Source organism: Euleptes europaea, chromosome 3, assembly GCF_029931775.1.
Source record: "Euleptes europaea isolate rEulEur1 chromosome 3, rEulEur1.hap1, whole genome shotgun sequence".
NCBI lineage: Eukaryota > Metazoa > Chordata > Lepidosauria > Squamata > Sphaerodactylidae > Euleptes > Euleptes europaea.
This window is the reverse complement of record NC_079314.1, coordinates 8,570,303-8,594,571: the sequence shown is the minus strand read 5'-3', so window position 1 is coordinate 8,594,571 and position 24,269 is coordinate 8,570,303.

The following is a 24,269-nucleotide window of genomic DNA, read 5'->3' as shown; positions in this document are numbered from 1 at the left end:
GGTTCATCTGAAGGCTCCCTCCCTGCCAGCCAGGCTGGCTCTGGTTGCCAGGTCCCTCTTCGCTACTGGTGGGAGGTTTTGGGGGTGGAGCCTGAGGAGGGCGGGGTTTGGGGAGGGGAGGGACTTCAATGCCATAGAGTCCAATTGCCAAAGCAGCCATTTTCTCCAGTGGAACTGATCTCTATTGGCTGGAGATCAGTTGTAATAGCAGATCTCCAGCTTGGCTGACAACCCTACTTGGGTCACGTGAAGCGTCCGATGTTTCACCGTGGACTAAAGCAACCCACATGGACTACAACAACTGTCTTGCAAAACCCAAATTTTTTACACCATAATTTTTGCACCGTAATTGTTTACAATCTGTTATCAGCAGTTCCAAACGAGTCTCCAGGCTGGACAGGGGTGGTGCTGCACATGCCAGTTTAACGCTCTTGTGCGTGCATTTTTACACATGTGCCTGAATAATCATGCAACCATTTCGCTGCTCCAGGGGCTTAACTTTCACAGACAACAGGGCGGGGATCTGGGAGGACCCACAGGCCAGGCAAAGCATGTGGGTTTTATGCCATTTTTGCACTTGGCTGGGATGTGAGCCGGGAGCCAAGGGTAACCTGGGTTTAACTCACTACAAACGCTGCTTAAGAAGCAATGTGCCTTCCACCTCTCTGTGAGGGCGCACCTGTGTTGCACAAAAATGAGCGGCCATGCCTTCTTTGAGGAGTGGCATGTGGCAAAATGGAGCCTCCATGTTCAGAAGCAGTGTGCCTCTGACTGCCAGGTTCTGGAAATAAAAGATAGGAGGAAGGCAGTTGCCTTGTCTGGCCGACAAGCCTCCCAGAAACACCTGGCTGGGCTGAATGGACCTCTGGTCTGATCCAGCAGGGCTCTTTTGTCCTTCTCCTGCCGTTTCTTGTAGACTAGATGTCCTCTGAGGCACTCCCCTTCATCCTCCAGGCCCGCTTGGTTGAAGAAGCCAAGTCTCTGCAGCCCCGTGCCCTCTCCGGAGCACCGCCTCTGTTCCCGTGGTTCTGGATTGTCCCAGTTCCTGCTGCCTGCCTGTGTCTCCGAGCCGAGGCTGGGACCAAAATAATGCGGTTATTTATATGTTTCTTCTAGGAGTTTCTCAGCTTGTAAATGGTGGGTGGTTTTGTTTTTTTTCCATACCAAAATTGGAAATGCCAGACGGGCCTCATGTAGGTCGTTCGCTCTGCCCTTTCCCCAGTTTCTCAGGCCTGCAGCGCTGACCTAATTCAAGACATGTCATTGGAACAAACAGGTAACACATTACGAATGCCGGGTCTTGGAGAGCCCCCTCGGTTTTTGGAAACAGACACTGCCCGGTCATAAGAAGCTGCTCCTGCCCCTGGGATTTTCTTTTCTTTTTTAAAAAAAGTTTTATTAATAAAAATGGATAGTCAACAGTAAATATATACATAAACTAAAAACAAATAGTCACATAATAACATAGTCACATAAAATACTTTACAACCCTGCATCCGTAGCCCCTACTCGCTTAACTATATCTTATTATAAAACTATATCTTATTACAAATGGACATTTCCATTCTTTCAGTGGCTCTTGTCCATAACAGGTCTACACTATTAATATCCTTTTTTTTGGTAAGCGGTTAGCTTCACTAAAATATGCGCCTCTTTTATTTTTCTCAGCCAGTCATGTATCTTAGGGGAGGTTTTCTGCTTCCACAGCCTAGCAAAGACCATGCTAGTGGCAGTTAACATAAGTAACGCTACTATCCGTTGGTCTCTCGGTCTTTCAGGAAGATAGTTCAACAGTAAGGTTTCTGCCTTAAATGGAATTTGTTTCCTCAACCCAATTGACATAATTTTTACAACCTGTTTCCAAAACATTGACGCACTTATGCAGCTCCACCACATGTGAAAAAAATCTGCATTGTCTTTATTACAGAACCAACATCTGCTGGTACCTGTCTTATAGATCTTTGCCATCCATGAAGGTGGTAGATGCCATCTATAAACATTTTCATCAATTTTTCTTTGAATAAGAGGCTAACGGTAAAGTTTGTACTGTGATTAAAGATGAATTCCCATTTTGAATCCTCTACTGCCCTGCAACTTTCTAAACTCTTGCTCTGCCTACCAGAAGTGGGTTTTTTTTTTTCTTTCCTGGCCCTTCCCACTTTCTAAAAACATTTGGCAAGTGTCAGGAAAGGTGTTGGTTGGCACCATGTTGGAGACCCCTGGATTAGACACGTTCAAGGGGGATTGGTGTTGCTATTAGTATGGCGAAAATGAATGTCTGTGTTATCCAGCAGGGCTCTTCTGGGTTTTTTATGTTCTAGCAGGCTGCGACGATTACAGGCATCTTGAGCCAGGATCCCAGAGCTCAGTTCTGGAAGCCAGGCTTGCTTTTGTTCCACTGATGCAGGTTCAGTGTTAGTACCTTCAGGACAGACAGCTGCGCACTTATGGAACTCACTGCCGCAAGGTGAGAGCCACGAGCTCAGATGTCTTTAAAGGGGTGCCGGACACATTTGTGGAGGATGTAGCCATCCATGGCTATCAGCCACTGTGCTCAAATGGAGCCTCCATGGTTGGAGGCAGCGTACCTCTGAATACCAGCTGCTTCAGAAGCAGCAACCATGAGAGGCTCTGGCCTCTGTGCCCTGCCTCGAGACCTCCTGGGGGCATCTTGGGGGCCACTGTGGGAAACAGGATGCTGGACTGACTGGACTTCTGGTTAGATCTTCCAACGCTCTGCTTACGTTCTTAAAAGGTGGCCGCTGTGAGTGCACACCAGAATTGCAGCATTATGTCAAATCTCTCCAGTTGCAAGGGGCGCATCTGTACTCTGTTTTGTGTTTAGACTGAAGCTCTGGACCGTGTAATTCCAGACTCCCCTTGATGGTCACGGTGCTTGGTGGGAATCTGCTCCAACGGTCTCGTTACGCGGGGGGGGGGGGATTTATTCGGAGGATGTGGGAAGAATGTGCGGAAAATAACATGAACAAAGACAGAAAAGGAATCCTTCATCTGGAGGGGGGATGGGCTGGGGAGGGCATATGTGGATAGGAATATCCCTGTGTTCATGCTCACGCAGGTCTGCCAGTTGCTCAGGAATTACTGCAAAAGCGGACATACCAAACACTGAAGCTGCCAGCACAGTTGCTTGTACCAGGCTGCCATATGCTGGGCAGAGCTTCGATGTTCACCTGCTTAGAATCATAGAGTTGGAAGGGACCACCAGGGTCATCTAGTCCAACCTCATGCACAATGCAAGAAATTCACAACTACCTCCCCCCACACACACCCCAGTGACCCCTACTCCATGCTTAGAAGATGGCCAAGGTGCCCTCTGTCTCATGATCTGACTAAGGTCATAGAATCAGCAATGCTGACAGATGGCCATCTAGCCTCTGCTTAAAAACCTCCAGGGAAGGAGAGCTTACCACCTCCTGAGGAAGCCTGTTCCACCGAGGAACCGCTCTAACTGTTAGAAAATTCTTCCTAATGTCTAGATGGAAACTCTTTGGATTTAATTTCAACCCGTTGGTTCTGGTCGGACCTTCTGAAGCAACAGAAAACAATTTGGCACCCTCCTCTATGTGACCACCCTCCAAGTACTTGAAGATGGTTATCATATCCCCTCTCAGTCTACTCCTCTTCAGGCTAAACATACCCAGCTCCTTCAACCTTTCCTCATAGGACTTGGTCTCCAGATAGGGTTGCCAGATCCCTCTTTGCCACCAGCGGGAGGTTTTTGGGGTAGAGCCTGAGGAGGTCAGGGTTTGGGGAGGGGAGGGACTTCAATGCCATAGAGTCCAATTGCCAAAGTGGCCATTTTCTCCAGGTGAACTGATCTCTGTCGGCTGGAGATCAATTGTAATAGCAGGAGATCTCCAGCCACCACCTGGAGGTTGGCAACGCTATCTCCAGACCCCTCACCATCTTCGTTGCTCTCCTTTGGACATGTTCCAGCTTGTCTACCTCTTTTTTAAATTGGGGTGCTTCTTAAACCCCCTCAGAGTTCTTTGTGTGTGCTGCGTGTTAAGTGCTGTCAAGTCGCTTCCAACTCATGGTGACCCTATGAATCAATGTCCTCCAAAACGCCCTATCCTGAACAGCCTTGCTTGGGTTTTGCAAATGGAGGGCTGTGGCTTCCTTTATAGAGTCAATCCATCTCTTGTTGGGTCTTCCTCCTTCCGCCATTAAAATGGTGTCATCTCCATATCTTAAATTGCTAATGTTCCTTCCATCAGTTTTCACTCCACCATCTAAATCTAAGCCAGCTTTCCTGATGATCTGTTCTGCGTATAGATTGAACAGACAGGGAAATAAAATTCATCCTTGTCTGACACCTTTGCCAACTGGAAGCCATGCTGTTTGTCCATGTTCTATCCTAACAGTAGCCAGAGTACAGGTTGCTCATCCAAACAATCAGATGTTGTGGCACAGACATTTCTTTTAAAACCAACCAATAACTTTTCATGATCCACACAGTCAGAAGCTTTGCAGAGTTCTTTGCAGAGGGCCGGTTCTGCAGTTCTACTGGCCAGTTGTCCAAGCAACTGGTTGAAGCAACACAAGAATTATGTGCTGAAAGGTTTTTTTTGAGGAGTTTTGCCGTACCTTGAAGAGCTTTCGGTTCTAGTCCGCAAAGGTTGTCTCCTTCAAGGTGCCACAAGACGACTCCTGATTCTCATACAAGGTCTGTGTGATGTATTCTTCAGATAAAGGGAGCAGGTAATTCACAAGAGCCAAATGGCAACCTGTCGCTCCCCTACCCACTACATTTACCAGCACTCTGCAATTGTTGCTGGCTAGTTCAATTAGCTTAGCAAACCAAGGACAGCTGTTTGGTAATTGTCAATTTCTGCAGCCATCAGACCTTTTGAGTTTTGCATGGAAATGTCTCAGCCGGCATGTCTCACCATTCATGGCCTTTGGGGCCCCTCTGTTCACAATTGTCTTTTCCTTCTGTGCCCCATGTACGGCCTAATGCATATGTAAAGCGCCATCACGTCACAGTCGACTTATGGCGACCCCAGCAAGGGGCTTTCGAGGCAAGTGAGAAGGAGAGGTGGTTTGCCATTTCCTTCCTCTGCAGAGTGTTCCTTGGTGGTCTCCCAAGGACTGACCCAGCTTAGTTTCAGAGATCTGCTGCTATCATACTGCCCTTGTACAATCTATGGTGAGACCACACTTGAAATACTGTGTACAATTCTGGCCACCACACCTAAAAAAGGATATTGCCGAGCTTGAGAAGGTGCAGAAAAGAGCAACCAAAATGATCAGGGGGCTACAGCAACTGCCCTATGAGGAACTGTTAGAAGGCTTAGGGGCTGTTTAGCTGGGAAAGAAGGCGGTTAAGGGGAGACATGGTAGAGGTCTATAAAATTATTCATGGTATGGAGAGAGTGGACAGGGAGAAACTTTTCTCCCTCTCTCATAATACTAGATCATCTGCTGAAGCTAGAGGGTGAGAGATTCAAAAAAGGTAAAAGGAAGTCTTTCTTCCCACAACACATACATTGTGGAACTCCCTGCCCCAGGATGTGGTGATGGCTGCCAACTTGGAAGGCTTTAAAAGAGGAGTGGACATGTTCATGGAGGAGAGGGCTATTCATCATGATGCATATCTATTCTCTCCAGGATCAGAGGAGCATGCCTATGATATTAGGTGCTGTGGAACACAGGCAGGATGCTGCTGCTGCAGTTGTCTTGCTTGTGGGCTTCCTAGAGGTACCCGCTTGGCCACTGTGTGAACAGACTGCTGGACTTGATGGGCCTGGGTCTGATCCAGCAGGGCCTTTTTTATGTTCTTATGACATATGGCCTAATTTTTAAAAAAACCAAAAATTGAAACCAGAGGGTTCAGACTGGAATAACTCTGCATAGGGCTGCACTGTAAATCATGTGTAAAGTGACATTTTTATGTATTATTCTATTACGTGCTGAACGTTTGATATTGCTGCCCACACAGCTACTACTACTGTGGGGTTTTTATTTAAAGCATTCTGCATATGCTCAGAGGCATTCTTGGATGCCTATCATTCTGTGTGATGCCTTGTAATTGAAACAGGTTTTTAAGAGAAGCTTAGTGACTTCCACTTCTGTACTGGTGTGAACCCGCTGAGGGTCAAGCCACAGAGGCTGAGGGAGAAGCAGCCTCGAAGATTTTGGTTCCCATGACACAGGGGCAGAGTGAGTAATCTTGCTGGTGGGTCGTCGCCGTGCCTTAAAAAGGCAAAGCATGTCTTTGGCCCCAGACAGAGAGCCGGGATTTAGTCAAATCCTGATGCTTAGAAAATTGCTTCATCGCCAGGGTGGGAGCCCGGGATTTTTTTGCTAACTTTGGGCAAAGAAAAAGCCAGAGTAGGAAAGAGGGGGGAGAAGGAAAAATGAGCTCTTCGGGGTCTTCGGAACTCACATTCAGGAAGTGCTAAAAAAATCTTGACCCTTGCATGACACATTTGAGGCGTATGAAAAGAAAATGTGATCCGCAGAGCATTGCCTCTGCTTAGGTTATTTAAAAACAAGCAAAGAATCACCCCGGGTTGATTTCTGGTTCTTAGTGTTGAGCTGACATTTTTTCAAAACCTGCAGCAGAGGCAGAAATAGACTTAAACAGTCGCAATTCTTATTTCGAGCGAGCGAGGAGGCCGCCTTTAAAGAACTCCCATAAGGGAGTTGTAAATTTGAAACAGGCCTTTCTGTTTTAAAGAGGAGGCATTAAATTTTGTAGATGACGTGCCCGTTTTGACACAGACAGGTGACACATAACACTGGCTCATTCTCGGGGGAGGAATGCGCCGGGTAGTTTCCCATCAAAACTGGGTTTTTTTTTCGTTTTAGTTTTTTTTTATTGAAGCGCCAGTAGGCGATGGAGGTTTGGAACCAATGCTTCTATTCTGCAAAAAAATAAAATAAAAGCTGGCCTATCTGATTTCAGGGGCAAACTGAAGCCAGAGGTAGGGGAAAGTACGCACATTCAAATCCCGATGAATTCGGAGGCGTTATGGATTCTCAAACTGTATTTCAGGGGAAAGGACGGGGGTGGGGGGGCTCTTCTCTCAGGAGAAAGGGCTCCATAGGTTCAAATTGGGAGGGGGGTGCTTAAGGCTGTTCTGATTAAAGAAGTCTTAACTGATTAATATATGAATTTTAATAGCTTAAATTTGCATACATTTGCACATGAGAAAAAGGGTGGAGCCGAACTAAAACGTGCTCCATAGAATTGCTACTGCACATGCATGCATCAGTATTGTTATTTCCTTCCTGTTGCGTTCTCCCAATGGCCCATTAACCAGAGAACTGGAAGGTCTCCCGAAGTAGATTTTCAGGGAGCATCAAGAGGTGAAAGGAGAAGGGTGGATAGGCTGCATAGAACCTCCACGTTCAGAGGCAGTGCACCTTTGAATTTCAGTGGCTGGAGAAGAACAACAGGGGGAGCTGTGTTCTTCTTGGAAGCCTTTGTTTGAGGAGGGGAGTTTGGGGAGGGGAGGGACTTCAATGCCATAGAGACCAATTGCCAAAGCGGCCATTTTCTCCAGGTGATCTGATCTCTATCAGCTGGAGATCAGTTGTAATAGCAGGAAATCTCCAGCTAGTACCTGGAGGTTGTGAAATCAAAAAATTGAGCACCTATGGCATAAAAAAAGCTGTTAAGCCTATTTCATAGTAGTGCAACCTTTATCTACATAGGTCCTTGACACTTGTAAAATATAGTGTGTAGCCAGCTAGCAAGGGAGCGCCTTGCCGCTGTACAGTTGTTAACAAGTATCACAATTTACAATTTTTTCACAATAAAGTGGCTTTTCAATATTTGTGGTATATAACACAACACAATAGAAATGTCCATAGAGGCCACCGACTACTTTAGGTTGGCAACCCTATCGCAAGAGCGTTGTAGAAGATGTTCTTGTTAAAAATCTATCATCCTACTTTTCTCCCTGATTGGAACCCAAAAAAGACTTCCCTCTCCTAAGATACCGCCTTCCAATTGTGGTTGTCTTGCATGGTTGTATGGAAAAGTTTGTTTTTGCAATCTGCTGTCCAATGACAGTTGGGGGGGCACATTTCTCATAGATGCAAATGGTTTTTCCTTATTGTAGCCAGCTTACTAAACATTGCATATCCTGGCACTGCTTGAGAGTAAGCTGTTTTTTAAACACCACTTTTAAGGCGGCTTCTCACCAGGTTTTGCAGGCTGATGTAGGTGAACCCTGACGCGGATGGTCCAGGCTGGCCCGATCTCGTCAGATCTCAGAAGCTAAGCAGGGCTGGCCTGGTTAGTACTTGGATGGGAGGCCACCCAGGGAGTCTGGGGTTGCTATGCACAGGCAGGCAATGGCAAACCCACCTCTGAATGTCTCCTGCCCTGATCTGGGTGGCCCAGGCAAGCCTGATCTCGTCAGTTCTTGGAAGCAAAGTAGGGTCAGTTGTGGTGAGTACTTGGATGAGTAGGGTTGCCAGCCTCCAGGTGGTGGCTGGAGATCTCCTGGAGATCTCTGCTATTACAACTGATCTCCAGCTGACAGAGATCAGTTCCCCTGGAGAAAATGGTTGCTTCGGCAATGGGACTCTATGGCATTGAAGTCCCTCCCCAAACCCCACCCTCCTCAGGCTCCACCCCAAAAACCTCCCGCCAGTGGCAAAGAGGGTCCTGGCAACGCTATGCCTTGGGGGGAGAAAAGCTATGGGGTTTGTGTGCACAAAATGTCACATGTGGTTGTTTGAATCCTGTCCCATGTTTTTGTATGGTGCACATGCATGCTCTCTCAGGATAGGGTTGCCAGCTCCGGGTTGAGAAATACCTGGAGATCTTGGGGGCGGAGCCTGAGGAGGGTGGGGTTTGAGGAGGGGAGGGACTTCAATGCCATAGAGTCCAATTGCCAAAGTGGCCGTTTTCTCCAGGGGAACGGATCTCTATTGGCTGGAGATCAGTTGTAATAGCAGGAAATCTCCAGCCACCACCTGGAGCTTGGCAACCCTACCGATCCATGTACAGGGGACATTGAGCCATGCCTGCCCCCATTCTCTTCCCAGCCACTACTGTTCCCCTCCCTTTGGAGGGTTTAGCCAACACGTGTTTTCTTTCAAGAGAATAATTGCTTTTAGAAGGGAAAAACACAAAACCGGCCCCAGTGCATTCCTGAGCCATGACTTCACAGCAGAACGCTGTATGAGACAGCAGGATCGAGTTTTGAGGTTGCCAGCCGGGTGTATGTGTGGCTTGGGGAGGGGGGGTTGTCTCCCCCAGTTCTGTCCTTTATTCCAGAGGACTGACGTTCGGCAGGTCAGCTGTCTGAAGCTCTTTGCTCACAATGCTTGGCTCGAAATCCTCAAGGTCAGGCTTGGTCTTTGGTGTATCCTTAGACTGAATCCTGAGTCTCAGAATAGGGGAGGGGGAGAAGAGTCCATTAGCAAATTTTAGGTTGTTAAGGAGAAGATGTAGCAGATTGGGCTTGGAAAGTTTCCTTCTCAAGTCTCATTGAAATAATCGGGAATTGCATGGCGCTCACAGAAAGTTATTTCAGGAACATGTTCACACTAAAACACCACTGCATTTTTCAGTGATGTAGTCTTTTCTTTGTGCCAGATTGTCTAGTCTCATGATTTGTAAACCCCTTCGTGTTAAACTGTGTTTATTGTGACATTTTAACCCTTTCATACAAGGAACACACGTCCACAAGAGCAGCATGTGGATTTACGGACCCATTACTAAACTAGGGTTGCCAGCCTCCAGGTACTGGCTAAATCTCCTGTTATCACACAGTATTTCAAGGCTACTTAATAGCCTCCAGGTACTAGCTGGAGATCTCCTGCTATTACAACTGATCTCCAGCCGAAAGAGATCAGTTCACCTGGAGAAAATGGCCACTTTGGCAGTCGGACTCTATGGCATTGAAGTCCCTCCCTTCCACAAACCCCGCCCTCCTCAGGCTCTGCCTCAAAAATCTCCAGGTATTTCCCAGCTCGGAGCTGGTAACCCTATATTAAAAAAAAACCTTATGCAATGCAGTTTTGAGAGGACTAAATATTTTTTTAAATAAACCCAGCCCCTTCACTTCCAGCAAAGAAGTAGCCATGGTTTTCTGCAGAGATCTCTTTTGCACCGGATCGGAACTCAGCACTGAAAGAACAAGGTTGGGTGTAATTTGGGCCTCAGTGTCCCTTGCTTCACTCTGAGACTGAAAAAGCAGGGCATCTTCATCAGAAGTTTCTGCTTCTTTCTGTTTCCGCGAAACTGTCCCAATTTCCTGCCGGAAGAAGAGTTCTGTGTAACTCAAAAGCTGCCCTTTGGATCCAGAGGAGTTCAGCACCTCTCCATCTTTTTCCACCCAGACCCTGAAAATGAGTTACATTTCTCTGCTCCACCCGAGCTAGTACTTGGGAAGCATATCTTGTGGCAGGGAGTTTCATAAGGTAAATCACGAGTAGCATGAAGCTGGGTTTTTATTTAATCTTGACAGCCTCACGGCCCTTTGGTATCATGAAAGACAAATCCTCTCTGTTTTTCTCTCCTCACCGTTCGTCATTTTATAAGCTCCGTCGTTTTATAAGCACTCATCTTTTTCTCAAGCTAAAACATCCCAAACTTCCCCTCCTAGGGAAGGTGCTCCAAACCTTGGGTCATTTGGATCACCCTTTTCTGCACCTTTCCCAGCTCCCTTACACCTTTAAAAAAAATTAGATACCCACCTCCAGCTGTAAACAGAATATTGATAGCCAGCATGGTGTAGTGGTTAAGGGGTCGGACTAGGACCTGGGAAACTCAGGTTTGAATCCCCACTTGCACCATGGAAGCGTGCTGGGTGACCTTGGGCCAGTCACACCTTGATCCTGGCTAGTATTAGGATGGGAGACCTCCAGGGAATGGGACATGGAGGCCAGCAACGTAGTCAAAATGGAGACTAGTCATGATGCATACCTATTCTCTCCAGGATCAGAGGACCGTGCCTGTTATATTAGTTGCTGTGGAACACAGGCAGGATAACGCTGCTGCAGTCATCTTGCTTGTGGGCTTCCTAGAGGCATCTGGTTGGCCGCTGTGTGAACAGACTGCTGGCCGGATCCAGCATGGCCTTTCTTATGTTCTAAATGGCAAACCACTTCCCTACGTCTCTTGCCTTGAAAACCTTACAGGGTCGCCGAAAGTCAGCTATGACTTGACGACCAAAGAATACTGGAACCCCTCTATTCTCCCCTGCCTGGCCTCTGCTTTGCAAAACTCGGAGGTTGCCCTAACCATTACATGCCCCTTCCTTTTCCCACCTGGCAAGAGGAGACCTGTGCCAATGACTGAGCGGAAAGCTGTGTTGACTGGCAGCGAGCGGGTGCTGGCAAAGCCGGTGGCAAGGGTGAATCGGGGCTTTGTGCGGCTGCTTGACCAGGCAGTGCCAAGCACCGAGGGGTGGCTGGGCAGCGGAGGAAGGCCGCGTCTCTCTGGGCAAGCAGAAGTTGTCACCGCCACAGCCGGAGCTGCTCACAGCTGGCCCCGAAGACCCGTTCTGAGCAAGCCCAAGAAGGGGGCCGAAGGAACTGGCAGGGGGCAGCCCAGCAGCTCACAGCAGGTCTCCCTGCGGGGGCCGTCTAAGGGCAGATTCCTTCTCCTGAACAGAGATTTTGGAGAGGGGAGAATGAGGAACCGAGGCAAATAGTGGTAACAAGGCAGGAAGTCCTAGAACGTCTAGACAAACTGCAAACTAACAAGTCTGTCAGGAGCAGGCCATGAGGATGGCATGCGGTAGTGCTGGTGTGCTGCTTCCAGGTGCTGTTGTGCTATTCTGTCCAAGGCCAGTCTATGCCCCGTGTTTAGTCTTCATAGATTCCCATAGTGTGGGAATCACCAAGTGCTCCTTCCTGCCTGTTGGGGGGGGGTTTGCCTGGGTAACCGGTTATCTCCTTTTGCTCTCCCATATATGTGCCTTGCCTTGCCTTTGACCCTTACTAGTATCCTTTTGAATACGGCTTCTGAAACCTGTCGATTCTTCCCAATAAAACTGCTTTCATGGTTTTGCTGTCTGCTGAAGTCTGTTTATGGGTTTGCCGCAAGGCTAGAGCTTACAAAGTCACAGGGACCAGACGGTATTCACCCTAGAGTTCTTCAAGAACTCAAATGGGAAATTGCTGAACTTCTAACAAAGATATGTAATATGTCCCTTTGATCAGCCTCTGTACCAGAGGACTGGAGAATGGCCAATGTAACACCCATTTATAAAAAAGGTTCCAGGGGGGACCTAGGAAATTACAGGCCAGTTAGCTTAACGTCTGTTCCGGGTAAATTGATGGAAAGCATTATTAAAGATAGAATTGTCAAGCATATAGAAGGACAAGGTCTGCTGGGCAAAACCCAACATGGCTTCTGTAAAGGTAGACCCAACATGGCTTCTGTCTCACTAACCTATTAGAGTTTTTTGAAAGCATCAATAAGCATGTGGACAGAAATGAGCCTGTGGACATTGTCTATTTGGATTTCAAAAAGCTTTTGACAAAGCCCCCCACCAAAGACTGCTAAGCAAACTTCATAGTCATGGGATCTTATCGATTGAGAGCTGGCTGAAAAATAGGAAGCAGAGAGTAGGAATCAATGGTCAGTTCTCACATTGGCGGGATGTGAGCAGTGGGGTGCCTCAGGGATCTATGTTGGGACCGGTGCATTTCAACCTGTTCATCAATGACCTGGAGTTGGGGTTAAACAGTGAAGTAGCCAAATTTGCAGATCACACCAAATTATTTAGGGTTGTTAAAACAAAATCGGACTGCTCCAGAAGGATCTCTACATACTGGAAGAATGGGCATTAAAATGGCAAATGAGATTCAGTGTGAGTAAGTGTAAAGTGATGCATATTGGGACAAAAAATCCCAACTTCACATATACACTGATGGGATCCGTGCTGGCAGCAACAGACCAAGAAAGGGATCTTGGGGTGGTAGTGGATAGCTCAATGAAGATGTCAACTCAGTGTGCGGCTGCTGTAAAAAAGGCAAATTCCATGCTGGCCATAATTAGACGAGGAATAGAGAATAAAACTGCTGATATCATACTGCCCTTGTACAAATCTATGGTGAGACCACACTTGGAATACTGTGTACAGTTCTGGTCACCACACCTAAAAAAGGATATTACAGAGCTTGAGAAGGTGCAGAAAAGAGCAACCAAAATGATTAGGGGACTAGAGCAACTGTCCTATGGGGAGCAGTTAAGACGCTTAGGGCTGTTTAGCTTGGAAAGAAGGCGGCTGAGGGGAGACATGATAGTGGTCTATAAAACTATGCATGGTTTTGCGAGAGAGTGGACAGGGAGTTTTTCTCCCTCTCCCATAATACTAGAACGCGAGGTCATCTGTTGAAGCTGGAGGGTGAGAGATTCAAAACAGATAAAAGGAAGTAATTTTTTCACACAACGCAGAGTTAAATTGCGGAACTCCCTGCCCCAGGATGTGGTGATGGCTGCCAACTTGGAAGGCTTTAAGAGGGGAGTAGACCTATTCATGGAGGAAAGGGGTATTCATGGCTATTAGTTAAAATGGATACTAGTCATGCTGCACACCTGTTCTCTCCAGTATCAGAGGAGCATGCCTATTATTTTGGGTGCTGTGGAACACAGGCAGGATGGTGCTGCTGCAGTTGTCTTGTTTGTGGGCTTCCTAGAGGCACCTAGTTGGCCACTGTGTGAATAGACTGCTGGACTTGATGGACCTTCGTCTGATCCAGTAGGGCCTTTCTTATGTTCTTATGACTCAGCGCCATTAAGGAGATGGGGGGGGGGCTCTCTTGCCAGGCTGGTCTGTCCAGCTGAGCCCCGTTTCCTCGGACTGGCAGCAGCGGCTCTTCCGGGTCTCGGGCAGAGAAGACCCTCTTCCAAATCCACCACCCGCGTCCTCTTTCACTGCAGATCCCAGGAAGTAAGCCGGGCATCTTCTGCTCTACCATTGAGCTATGGCCCCCTACCAGGGCAGACCCTCCCTCTTTCTTGCTCACAGTGACTGTCAGCCATGCTCCAGGGTGGAGATGCCATGGGGCCGGGACCTCCCGCATTCTCAGGCTGCCTCTGAACCCAGGTGGCATCTGTTGCTGAGAGAAATACGCTCGTCCCGTGTGCATCACAGTGGAGGGATGTGTCTGACTCTTGCATCCATGCTGGCTCCCGGCCTTCGGGCCTGCCAGTTGCACACACGTGCTGCCTGCCACACACAGGAGCCGCCTTTTGGAACAAAGGGGCAAGTCTTGCTTTAGCTCTGAGTATGCATATTTGTACACCAAAGGCAAGCTCACCACACATGGGGGGGGGGGGGGAAGTGGTGCTTCACAGAGCTTGAAATCCTTCAGCACATGCCTCTGGGTTGTCCCACATCTCCTGGGGGCCAGAATGGTTCCTGTGAGGCGCTCTCTCTCCCTTTCTGCACCTTTCTTTCTCGGCCTCTGGAGTACATAAGAAAGGCCATGCTGGATCAGACCAAAGTCCATCAAATCCAGCAGTCTGTTCACACAGAGGCCAACCAGGTGCCTCCAGGAAGCCCACAAGCAAGACAACTGCAGCAGCATTATCCTGCCTATGTTTCACAGCACCTAATACAATAGGCACGGTCCTCTGATCCTGGAGAGAATAGGTATGCATCAAGACTAGTATCCATTTTGACTGGTAGACATGAATACCCCTCTCCTCCATGAACATGTCCCCTCTTAAAGTCTTCCAAGTTGGCAGCCATCACCCCATCCTGGGGCAGGGAGTTCCACAATTTAACTCTGTGTTGTGTGAAGAAATACTTCCTCCAGCTTCAGCAGGTGTGTTCTAGTATTATGAGAGAGGGTGGGGTCTTCAGAGGGCCGTGAAGCTCTCTGCTTTGCTCTGGCCCCCACCAGGTGGTCTCCCTCTTTTTTATTCTCTTTGCATGGAGCACCTGAGAAGGGTGCAGTAGCACAAGAGAAGAACTCTGTTTGTCCCACACACACACACGCACCTCTGACACGTTAAGAGAAGCCCCCAGATCCTGGAACTAACTCACCCTTCCTCTGTGCAGCTACTCCCTAAGCTTGAGGCCACTTTTTGAGGTACACATCAGTGTAAGTACTCTCCAAAAACCCGTTGAGCATGCTCAGAGGCACACGTCTGTTTTTATCCCACAGGTAATAATGACTTGTAATAGTTTCCTGTTTCTTTCACTCAACTGCAGTTCAGGTCTCGGAGCTCCCTGGATGTGCAATCCCCACTCTGCTATGGACGTTTGCTGGGTGGCCAGTCACACCCTCTCAGCCTGACCTACCTGACAGGGCTGTTGTGAGGATAAAAAGGAGGAAAAGAATTGTACACCACTTTGGGTCCCCATGGGAGAGAAAGGAAGGGTATAAATGAAGTATAAATGCTGATGCTATGACCTTAGGCAGATCATGAGAGGGAGGGCTTCTTGGGCATCTTCTGGGCATGGAGTAGGGGTCACTGGGAATGTGGGGGGGAGGTAGTTGTGAATTTCCTGCATTGTTCAGGGGGTTGGACTAGATGACCCTGGTGGTCCCTTCCAACTCTATGATTCTGTGAAGTAAATAAACAAACAGAAGCAAATCCCAGAAGATCGGCTATGTTGTGTGGCCAGAAGGAGCGGGAATCTTGTTCCTCTTGACAGCTTGGCACATTTTGGGTGGCATGAATTGGGGGAGGGGAGACCCCTTCTGTCTAGCTTTTTGCCAGGGGAAAAGGCAGTTTGGACAGCAGAGCTGAAGGGGCTTTGTAGATGATAAAGTGGCCGTAGCAAGAAAATGGACAAAGGTGAGTCTTTCTTTTGCTGCCAGGGTCCCGGTGGAGGAAGAGAGGCCGGCTCTCCTCTCCGCTCTGTGGCTCCGGCTCCCTGCCCCTCCTTTGCAGGGGCTCCCTTGACAAGCCAAGCTCACTTTTCTCCCACGCAGCGTGTGTGTTTGTGTTTGTGCAGGCCAGCCAAGGAGATGGGCCCAGACCGGCGCATTCCCCCGTCCATCTGGAACACATTTATTTTTCCTTCTGCATCTCAAGCCTGCGAGTGCCCCGCCAGCCTCGCAGGGGCTTTGTAGTGCCCCGGTAGGTGTGCCAACCTCCAGGTGGGGCCTGGAGATCTCCCGGAATTATGACTGATTTCCAGACAACAGAGATCAGTTCCCCCGGAGCAAATGGCTGCTTTGGACTCTACTGAAGTCCCTCCCCAAACCCCTTCTTCCCCAGGCTCCACCTCCAAACCTCCAGGAATTTCCCAATCTGGCATTTGCAGCCCTAGCGGGGAGGGTGCAAGCAGCACTCCCCCACTGACCCCTGGGCACTTTAGGGGTGCTGCTTTTTAAAATGCATGCTGTCAGGGTGTGAGTTCAAGTCCTTCTCCTTCAGGGTCTCTGGGCTCATAGAACTGGAAGCAGAACCCAGGTGTCCGGTGGCCTTACCTTGATGCTGGGCCCCCATCTCGACCCCCACGGGGGGGGGAGGGGAGATTTGGATACTCTTGGACGTCAAGAATGGGGAGGGAGGCAAAGAGAAGAGGAGGGGTGCACGGAGGGCATTATGAAAATTAAGCAACCTGGAATGACCTGATCTGTGTGTAGCCCCCCCCACACACACACACACACCCTCCACCCTCAGCTCTGCAGAGATAAATTGCTGGGGGGGGGGGGAGAGATGGCAAGTTTGCCTCTTCCGGGGTGGCTCCAGCCCTCTTCTGTCCAACGAGTGAGTAATTTCTGGTCCTCCTCAGCTCATGAGAGCCAGCGTGGTGTAGTGGTTAGAGTTTTGGACTACGATCTGGGTAAACCCAGGTTCGAATCCTCACTCTGCCATAGCGGCTTGCTGGGTGACACCGGGCCAGTTACGCACACTCGGCCTAACCTGCCTCGCAGGGTTGTTGTGAGGACAAAACGGAGGAGGGGAGAATGATGAACACTGCTTTGGGCCCCCATTGGAGACAAAGGCGGGGTGTAAACAAATAAATAAAGGCAAGCGAAGGTGGCAGCGGGTGAGGGAGTTGGGAATGGTCAGTCTGGAGAAGAGGAGGTTGAAAGGGGACACAATTGCTCTCTTTATGTATTTGGAGGGCTGTCACTGAGAGGAGGGCAGGGAGCTGTTCCTGTCGGCAGCAGAGGGTAGGACTTGCAAGAAGGGGTTTAAATTATGGGCTGAAAGGTATCGGCTGGACATTAAGAAAAATATGTTTTTACAGCGAGAGTAGTTCTGTAGTGGAATTGGCTGCCTGGGGAGGTGGTGAGCTCCCCCTCGCTGGCAGTCTTTAAGCAGAGGCTGGACAAGCACTTGTCAGGGATGCTCTAGTCCACTGGTTCCCAACCAGGGGTCCATGGACCCCCAGGGGTCCGCGAGAACTAAATTAAGGTCCGCGCAACAAAGTTATAAACCCATAATAAATTAATATTTTCAATTAAAAGTTCTCTATTATAAAACATATATATTTAAATATAATTCTAAGTTTAATGTTTAACTAACAGTTATGATTAAAGTTTATTTTCAAATTCCCAGAATTTTTATTTTGAACCTTGGGGTCCCTGCACCGAACAAAAAAGTCCTAGTGGTCCCTGGTCAAAAAAAAGGTTGGGAACCACTGCTCTAGGCTGATCCTGCATTAAGCAGGGGGCTAGACTAGATGACCTCGAGGGCCCCTTCCAACTCTATGATTCTATGATAACCCTTTGCACGTTCTCAGAAGGCACTGGGGCGCGGGAACCCTGGGGGGGGGTTAGTAAGTTCAGATCAGAAATCAGAAATGCATGATCAACTCACTGACAAGGGAGCAGTAGGGCTGGGGGTGGGGGAGAGAACCACAGAGGAGGAGGAGGAGGCGAGGAAGAGGTCTGCTAAAAGCAGTTGAACGTAGCAGCTTTGGCCGCACCCGAGCTCTCCCTCTTGAAGGCGCCACGGCGCCTGCCGCATGGGAGAGAGTGCCTCTGAGCATGTGCAGAGTCCGTCTCATTCCTCCCTGGCCCTCAAACACCCACAGTTGTGCAAATGTGTCCGTGGCCCAGCTCATGCCTGCCTGGAAGCCCTCTTATTCCCCCTCCCAGCCACCCCCCACGCCCCCAAATTATCCGCCGCGTGAGGCTAACGGACTGCAGTGATTCTTTAGGGGTAAAAGGAGAAACACCCTTTGCATGCGCTCAGGGGAACTCCCGTCCCTCCCGGAATTCCAGGGCGACAGTTCCCAGCTCTGGGTTGGAAAACACCTGAGGATGGGGGGGGGGGAGCCTGGGGAGGGCGGGGTTTGGGGAGGGGAGGGACTAAACTTAAATAATAGAAGGCACACTTAAATAATATATATATATATATATATATATATATATATATATATATATATATATATATATATATATATATATATATATATATATATATAAATAAAAACAATGCACAAAGAAAAAACCTTTAAGCATAAATGCCAGAAAGGGGGGGGGGGAGAAACTGAGCATTTGCAAAAAAACTAGAATCCCCTCCCTCCAAAGCATTCATTTTCACCAAGGGGGAGAAAGGGAGCCCGGGTAGGATCCGCGCCGCCTTAGGATGCGCGCATGGTTGAGCGCAGCGCCGGCGGCGTTGTGATCGGCTCCGGCTGGCTTCGCCTCCTCGATCCCGACGGCGAAGCGGCCAAGGTTTCCAGAGCCGGAGCGCAAAGAGTTAACCTCCCTCCCCCCCCCCGCAGGAGCATCTGTGTTCGCGCAGGAAACTGCCCGGCAGAAGTGGGGGCGGGAGGATGCCGGCGCCCCCTCCCCTCGACCATCCCCCCCGTGCCCTCCCTCTCCCCGCCCCCTTTGCCAGCCCCTCCGGCTGGGATCCGTGGCTCGCCTCCTCTCCGCGGATAGACCTTTACCTCTTCAAAGACCTCCCAACGGGTCCCCCCCCTCTTCCCCCCCCCCAGAAATTGGACGGGGCAAGAGAGAAGCCAGCAAGATCCGGGGGCGGGAGATTGGGGGGGGGGCTTGCTTTGTGCTTGGGGAGGAGGGGGGGAGAGAGCGACCCCCCCCCCATGCGGGCGCCGGTGAATCCTGGGTTTAGGACCCCCGCCTTCCCCCCTCCATGTGGGCTGGCAGGACCCCGGGCGTGATGGTCGGGGCTCGGAAGCGAGACGCCCCCTTCTCCTGACGACAACGAGAGAAAAGAGTTGGGACCAGACCTAGGCTGAAAGGTAAGGTCCGTCCCCATTTCAACAGTTGCCGGATCCAAAGATGGGGGGGGGGGGCAGGATCCGCAGCCCCCTGAGCGACGCATGTTTACCCCCCCCCCCCAAAAAAAAAATCCAGTGTGCATAGGACCGCACCTCCCTCTGCAGCGTCAGGATTCAACCCTGGCCGACGAGAGGCTTCTGAGCATACGCCGAGTGCTCTCCCCTCTTTCGCGCGCGGCGCTCCCCCCCCTCCCTCCCCGCACAGCTGGCGACTTGCAAGAAGAAGGAGCCTTCTCGGGCTTCTCGTGCCTTAGAAAGCTGCGGCTTCGAGGAGACCCACCCAAGGCAAGGCTTACGAAGCGGCGGCGCCCAGACACGCGGGATGCGGGGCCGGGCCCTTGCCTGAACGAGTGAGCCAGCGAACTCGGGTTGCAGGCAGCCCGGGCAGGCGCGCATTGCTCAAACGCCCCCAGACACATTTCTCTTTCTCAACCCCCCCCCCTCCGTCGGGGATTGGGGCTTTGATCCTGGGGATTGCCCAATTCCCCTGGTGCCAAGAAGTCCCACCCGCTGCTCTGGGAGGTCGTAAACCTCATCCCAGGTTTCCAGGGCTCCGGCCACCTGGGGGGTGGGGGTAGGGCCAGGCTCTCTGTGCATGGCCAGAAGCTTGGTGCGTGGCCTTGCTTCTGCTAGCCCAGAGCTGAGCTGGGGTGCCCCCTTCCTCCTCGTGCCTAGCCCCACCACACCCATCTGCCAATTCGATGGGGCGTACATCATGCGGATTGATTACTCCTTTGGGGCTACCTTCCTGTACCCATTTCCCCCCCAAATGAAGCTCCACTGAAGTGAATGGGACTTACTTCCGAGGAAATGTGCTTAGGGTTATGCCATTCTCCCCATCAGTAGAGGTTAAAAGATGGGATTTTGTGGGGGGGCTCCTGTTTTCAATACCTGCTTGTGGGTCAACGGGGGGGGGCATCCATGTTTGTGTTCTTGAGTACGCAACAGTTCTTTGTTGGGATTAATTCACGTGGAATGAAAGGGCCGGGTTTTATTGGGGAGCTTTTTCCTGGGTTGAAAATCTTCTGTTTCCCAAGGGGGCAGGAACTTTGGAGCGGAAGACTCCACCCTGATTTCTCCAGGGGCTAAAAATGAAGCCGGGACCCCCCCCCATCCCTCCTCCCCTCCCTTGTTAGAGGGGCATTGGGATAAAGGTTGAATGGGTGGGGGGATCTGGGCCTTGTTATCCCTGGGGAGAGGGTTCAAGTGATTGTCTGAACACGCTGTGTGCTTTAGATCGTTTTGCAAACTCTGATGCAATGCAAGGATACTCCCCCCCCCACACACACACACACTCTAGACTGGTCCTTGCACATAAGCAAACGTTAGGGGCCCATTACGATTAGGGGCTATTGTTGGTGAGCCTGGAGGTTTTCTGCAGGAAATGTGTGTGGGCAGGTTGCATTTGTGCTTGGGCTGCACTCGCCAGCGTTTGGAGAGAGAAAGAGAGGAATTGGCCAGAGCCCAGTCCCCGCAAATCGATGTGTTATATGAGCTCTGGATTTGCCTTTCATTGTGTGTGTGTGTGGGGGGGGTAAATCTAGTACCAAAAGAGTCCGTGGGATCCTCTCTGGTTTGGAAGAGACTCGCAATAATGGCCAAAGGCCTCGGTACTGGAGCCGGGTGTGGAACCAGAGTCCTAATTTAGGTGGGTTTTGTGGGGTGGGAGAAGGGGAGTCTTGGATAGGGGGGTTGGGGGAGAAAATTGCTAGTATGGAATTTGACAGGGAGGGTGTTTTCCTGACCTGGGTCTGTACTGCAAATGGAAAGGCATTTGCAGAAGGAGCTGGGGAAGTGAATCCGGATACAGAAGGGACAAGGGGTATGTAGTGAAGAGGAAGAGGGCGATTAAGTCCGGCTGGAATTTGGAATGGGCATTTTCCCCATCTGGCCCCGGCAAGGAGGGTGGCCACTGAAGCTGGAAGGAGGGGGCGGCAGGGTCCTCGGGCATCAGTACGGCCTGCCCAACTCTGCTTGCTGTGCCTGTTAGAGCATCTGCCCCGGGTTCGAGGACAGTCACCTGCTGAGGCTCCTCATAAAATCCTTTCCCTCCAGGCCAACCGGTGGGATAAAGCAGCGGCACTCTGCAGATTCTCAGATGCACTCATTATTGCTGTCGCTTCACACCCTCCAGAAAAGGTACGCAGCAGCTAATTGGGAAAGTTGTCCAGATCTGAGCCTGCCAGGAAGTGGCCCTCTTTGACGTGAAATCCTCCCCCCACACCCTTCACCATCCCAAAGAGGCAGGAATTGGCAATAGTGAGGATCGAGCCCCTCTGTACATCCTCAGAGACACTCTTTTGGGTATGAATACGGTAGTTCAGCTTTGAGCATTTGAAAGCAATCTCTGAAGGCGAGCCCCTTGTGCATGGCTTTCTTTTTGGCTTTCTTTCGCTTTTTGGCTTTCTTTTGCATAACTACACAAGAAAGGCCCTGCTGGATCAGACCCAGGCCCATCAAGTCCAGCAGTCTGGTCACACGGTGGCCAACCAGGTGCCTCTAGGAAGCCCACAAGCAAGATGACTGCAGCAGCATTTATCCTGCCTGTGCTCCACAGCACCTAAGATAACAGGCATACTCCTCTGATCCTGGAGAGAATAGGTATGCATCATGACTAGTATCCATTTTTACTAGTAGCCATGGATCTCCTCCATGAACATGTCCACTCCCCTCTTAAAGCCTTCCAAGTTGGCAGCCATCACCACATCCGGGGGCAAGGAGTTCCACAATTTAACTATGTGTTATGTGAAGAAATACTTTTATTTGTTCCGAATATCTCACCCTCCATCTTCAGCTGATGACCCCGCGTTCTAGTATTATGAGAGAGGGAGAAAAGCTTCTCCTTGTTTTGGAGCAACAGGCACAAATAAGCATTGCCTCCATGAGCCAAGGCAGTCTACCTGCCAATTCCAGCTGCTGAGAACATGCAAGGAATGACCATGGCCTCTCCATCCTGCTTGTGAGCTTCTGACTGGGGATGTTTGTGGGAAGATGTTTGCATTTCGATGTGAAGCTGCAGAGCAGGAGAACAAAAGCACGCTGGGTCCCCGGCCGTAGGAAGTGGGCAGCCATGGTGGGAGAATGGGCGTGATTGGATCCTGAAAGCAGTGTAATATTTCTGGGGGAGAAGAGTGAGAGTCAAGTTGTGGAATTAACTGTTGATGCTGCCGGCTCTGCTGAGGCCTGATTTTGGGTACCAGCGCTGGGGATTTGTGGTATGCAGCCGGGGGCAGTGTGCAAAATTTGAGCCCGGAAATGACTTGGCTGGTGCAGGCTGGATTAGCCTGCTGCCTTTCGGCTGTGAAAGAAAGCCGACGTCTTATCTTGAAACGAGCAGCCCATCGTTGCTTACCCACCAGGCCGCGCTGGAAGCATCAGGTTGGCCGGCTTCCTCTGCCTTCGCTTTCTCCAGCTTCTTCTCCCCAAAGAATTACGTTTCCAGGATGACCTACTTGCCTCTGTGAGCGGTTTGCTTATTTCAAAAAACCCAGAGGCGTTGCGGGATGGAAGCTGTCTCTTCCAAAGCATGAGGCCTGTTCCCCAATCCCAACTGCAGCTCCATGGTGATGGGAGAAACGTACTCTGCACATGCTCGGAGGAAGTGCTTTGTTCTCAGTCAGTTCTCGGATCAGAAAACCAGCCTGGACTCTGGAGATGGGGCTGCTGCCAGCCCGAGCTGCAGATTGATCGGCTCCTTCAAGCTCCCCGCCTGCATTGCTTTCACAGTTTCCAGCCGCTTCCTTCTTCCAGATGCGCCAAAACTAACTGAGGTCATCCCGGGACACTCTCCCCTTGCATCAGCAACCTGAAGGGATCTCCTGGGCTGTACACCTTCTCTGCAAATCTGCCCCCTTTTTAGAGAAACTGAAGAACTACAAGCAGCCCATTTTCCTCTCTGTCTAGTGGAACCTGCAGGTCTGTTTGGGGCAGAGCCCCTGGAAGAGAGAGGGCAGGAGACTTGGGTGGTGTCTTTGTTTTAAAAAAAAACCCTCCTTGTTTGGGAAGGGAAAGTGGGGGGCACTGCCACTCAGTAAGAGAGTCTGAGCCGATCTCAAACTCCCAAAAGCCTTAGAACAGAATTCTTCAGTCACTTCAAGTAATTCAGTCATTTTGGTCTTGGGACTCAGTTTTACAGGGCAACTTCTGTAGCAGAGAACTGCACTGTCTCTTCCTCCCTCCCCTTGAAGAGTATAAAGTAGGAAGTCCCAAATTTTATCACAGCACATCCCATGAACTCGCTCTGTTTCTCTCTGTGTGTTTCTCTCTCTCTCTCAGGAGCTAGGAGAAACCCACTAATCTTCGATCCTCACTCCCTAATTTTCCACTTTTAACCGGAACATGTGGCTAACCATCACACTGTTGGGAAACAATATAAAAACCCCAAGTGCAATACGATAAGAGTCTGGACGGCTTGTGGAATCAAATGCCCATCAGCCAGTCATCCAAACCGTCACAGCAAATCGGAAGCGCTGGGAAGAGGTGGCCAGAGTTGGCCAAAGTTGGTTCCTTTCCTAAATAGCCTCATTCTTCCTGCACCAGGCATTCCACAGCTGTGGTGCCACAACCCAAAGGGCCCTGCCTGTCAGCTGCCGCAGTGACAAAGTGTATGGCACTTGTGGGATCTCCTCTTCCCCTCTCTTATGGCTCAGAGGTTGAAGATTTCTTTTGGTTCCCCACAAACCATGCTTCGCTGTGATGTCCAAACCGGCCCAAAGTCAAACTGAGGTTTGTTCTCTTGCCCACAAACCGGGATTTAAAACCGTGGTTTAATCCTGGCTTTCTTAGAACCAGTTCACACATTACAAAGTCCCAGTGTCCACCCTGTGCGGGAGAGACAAGCTCTGGGAGATGCACACCTGGAACATAATTCCAAGATGCATTTGGATCGGGACTGTGGTTCGTAGGGAGGTGGGGGCTTCTGCTTTCCCACTGCATGCCTTTTTCTTGACCTGAAATGACTCCAGGGAGCTCTGGTTTATTCCACTGCAGAAACTTACATGGGATTTGGCCCTGGTTCTTCTGAGGCTTATCTCGACAAACTGTGGTTTGCATAACGGCTGGATGCAGCCGTGCCACACTTCCCACTCCAATGCACTTTGGGTGGCA